At 43.3% G+C, this 3,708-nt stretch overlaps 1 long non-coding RNA gene across 1 annotated transcript; it reads right to left on the reverse strand.

The window, feature by feature from the left end:
* Nucleotides 1-294: 294 nt before the first annotated feature.
* Nucleotides 295-3,473, reverse strand: LOC148684788 (uncharacterized). The gene is made up of 2 exons (XR_015951395.1): nucleotides 3,215-3,473; nucleotides 295-2,314 (listed from the first exon to the last, which is right to left on the reverse strand). It is a non-coding gene; the product is annotated as an uncharacterized LOC148684788 (long non-coding RNA).
* Between the last annotated feature and the right edge of the window lie 235 nt (nucleotides 3,474-3,708).

Genomic DNA, 3,708 nt, shown 5'->3' on the forward strand with positions numbered 1-3,708 from the left:
AAGTGCCCAGCCCATCTCTACCATCCTGTCTTCAGGGGGGACTTTTCTTTCCGTTTCATATCTGAAACTGCTGCCTTGATGCTGTTGCAATTATAAGAAAAGTGAATGATCCAGACCAAGAAAGAAAATGAAATGAAAATGCAGAGATCATATTATCCAGATGAAGGAAAACACTTTTCCAACTACAATGGTGGCTGAAACTCATAAATTAGATGACTGAAGTAATAAGACATGTGAAATGGCTTTTAAGTCCACTACCAGCTCTGTGCAATAAATTTCCAGTGACATCCAAGCTTTTAGTGGAGGGCATGATTTATTGCCATCTACAGGAAAAGAGCTTTCATGGATTATCTCTAAAGTGGCAAAACTCTATTCTGAATTTTTCAAAATTAGTGAAGCTGTGTGAATGCTACAGGCAAGCAAGCTCCCATGCCGTCTTTTTTATTTTTAATTAAAAATATTCCTCATTAACAAGGACAGAAAAGGTACTTCGGCGAAGGAGTGGGCAGAAGATTGATCTATGGTTGGATCTCTGGGTGGATTTGCAATAGACTGGCCAGGATTTCTGACTCTCAGTTGTTTAACAATAGCAACAGCAAAATTACTTTCCTAGTCTACTGAAATGAAAAAGGCTTTCGGTAGGCAGGAGTGGACATTTGTGTGAAAGGACTGTGAGCTCACTTATGAGTGTGTGTATGTGTGTGGGGGGGGGGTTTGTCTACATGAACAATGGTACTCACAGCCTGGACACTGGAAGGAAAGGGAAAGATTTCTGATCCGTACAGAGTGTTTGAAGCAAAAGCAAAGCAAAGTAGTGGTATAAATACCAGAATGCTTGAAGTAGTGACTAGTCCTTTAAACTTCAATAGAACCCTAATATGCAGGTCACCTAGTTATGAGAAGCAACAGTTCATTTGTTTCTCAGTGAAGCAACAGTTCATTTTCAGGATTCAGATTGCTTAGAATAGATCTGGTAAGATGGAATTAAAATCCAGTACAGCTACTTCTCGCTGTGGTAACGGACAGGTTTTTAAAAGGACTGCCACAATGTTAGATCATACGAAAGTCAGAAGAGCCCACTTGGATCAGACTAAAGGCCCATCTAGTCCAGCATTCTGTTCCCACAGTGGCTAAGCTATGGGAAGCCAACAAGCAGGACCTGAATGCAATAGTCTTGTCCTCAGACCAAACAGCCACCGTGTCCTGTGTCCTGTTCTCACAGTGGTCAATGGGAAGCGAAAAGGGCATGACATAAGCTGGCCTGCCCATTACGTAGGCAGGGTGAAGTGCTTGCCTTGGGTAGCAAAAGTGCAAGAAGATGGGCTCCGCTTGCCCTGCTGCTTCTTGTGGTGACAGCGAGAGGAAGGTATTCTGTCATCCCCTCCCGCCGCCCTGGTGGGGAGAAGGCAAGTGGCAACATTTTGAGGAGCACACTAGCTCCCACTTAGTTTGGCGAGAACAGGGCACGGTGGGTGCAGAAGGGGGTGGGGGGTGCTGGCAGAAGTGGTGGGTATGGTGGGGGACAGGAGGTGGCAATTCCTGTTTTGCTTCAGGTGGTTCTCTCTCAGTCATGATTCCCAGCAACTGGTATTCAGATAAAAGCTGCCCCTTACACTGCAGGTTGTAGCCAGAGATAGCCTTATCTGCTATGAATTCACCTCATCTCCCCTGAAAGCTGTGCATGTTGGTGGCCAGTCTACATGGTCGGAAACCTGGTTTGTTGCTGCAGAATGTCACTCCAACACTTTATTATATTATAGTTTTAAAAGAACCCGAATAATCTAGGCTGATCTCCAAAAGAAAGACCAGCAACCTCTCTCATTTTGGGTCTCTTTTCAAACACTACCAGGCTCCAGAAAGTGTCTGAGACATCAGCAGCCACTTTTACCTAAGCTGCCCACACCATTAAGTGATTCTCCCTTTTCGGACTTTAACTGACACGTATTTGTCAAAAAGCAAAAGCAAATGCATCTTGTAGTGGCCACAAGATGAGCGAATGTTCTTTTGCTCTCAGAAGTGCCAAGATAGCCCCAGGCCAATCACTGGCAGTGTGTGTGTGTGTTTTCTATTTCTTTAAGCCCCTATAAATACACTCAGTGAAAGAGATAACACAATAGTTCTTTACAGGAGTAAGGAGATAGATTTACAGCTACCCAAAGCCATTATCAAGGCACAGTGCTAAGTGTCGATGAGTGACAGGCTGCTTCAGTGACATCATAATCCAAGGGAAGCCTGTCAGTTGAGATGGCAGACTATCATACCTTCTCTTCCACTTTACTCTCACTGAAGGGATAAACCTGTTCCTGGGCTGAACCTAGGGATGGGAGAGAAACTCAATTCAGTTCATGTTCAAAGGCAAACTTACCAAATCCAGCCTTTCCAAAACAAAATGTGCACTGAACCACAGTCGCTGTTTGAAATGTGCAGGTCTCCAAATTTTGCAATGCAGTTCTCCAGCTAAGATACGTGCACAAAAATGCATATGCTAGGGTCAAGTGTGCATGTAAATGCATGTATTGGCAAACTACAATATACAAAAAAAACACACATTATATTAGGTGAAGTTGCATTGCAAAAATGCAAAGCATATGAGAAGTTGTGTACCAAAACGTGTATATTAGGAGAAATTACTCTTAAATTGCGGTGCATTTTCTTGAGAACCCTTTTTATTTTTTTAAAAAAATTCAAACTAATGTGGAAATGTGGAGAAATAAATTAAGATTGGAAAAATGAGAAACTGAGTGAAACTAAACTTGACATCCCCCCCCCATCCACCCACCCACCCCAGCTGTACTACTCCTAGCTGTAGATAGAGGGCTGACATGGAATCATAGAATTGTATAGTTGGAAGGGACCCCGAGGATCACCCAGTCTAATCCCAACATGATTCTCCATACAAGCCTAGCTATCAAGGGAGAAGGCTGTTAGTTTATTTTGTGCAAGAATATGCGCGCACACACACACACACAGAGAGAGAGAGAGAGAGAGAGACAGACAGACAGACAGACAGACAGACAGACAGACAGACAGACAGACAGACAGACAGACAAATATGTATTATATTTGTATGGATGAGCACTCAGTCACCTGGGTTTCACCTTACACAGCCTGACTGAGTACAGTCCAGACACACGTCGACCAGCTTTGCTTTGCTTTGTGTGTGTGTTTTTTAAAGGGCTTGATGCAAATATATACAGATGCACACCAAGCATACCTGAGTCTAAAGTCAAGTGTTCAGGGCACCAAGTTCTGTTCCATTAATGGTCAAGGCTCAAGACCAAGATGGCTTGCCAGTCTGCTGAGAGAACACACCAGGAAGACTGCAGGGAAGTGACAACTTCTTATGATGAGTGGCTCCTCAATAGAAACTAAATTTTGTGGATTGAAGAGGAACAATTCTTTTCATTCCAGCAGATAATGTTTCATAGATACACGAGGTGCAAAAGGAATACCACGGCACTGCAGACTTCCTTAAGGGGGAAAATAAACATCAAGTTCAATTAAAACGAGGGGAAGACTGTTTGCCATTTGCTAATTCAATTATGCTGACAATCTCCTGAAGACACCAACTCAAATGTATCTGTTCTTCTCAAGAGCGGCACCAACTTTATCCGACCTCTTTGTCAAAGGGTAAGAGAGCCCTACAGAGCCGTCACTGAGAATCATATGCTTTGGCATTTGTTATGCACTGCGTTTGAGCTGCATCTT

This window comes from Zootoca vivipara, chromosome 8 (genome assembly GCF_965207765.1).
Source record: "Zootoca vivipara chromosome 8, rZooViv2.hap1.1, whole genome shotgun sequence".
In the NCBI taxonomy this organism is placed as follows: domain Eukaryota; kingdom Metazoa; phylum Chordata; class Lepidosauria; order Squamata; family Lacertidae; genus Zootoca; species Zootoca vivipara.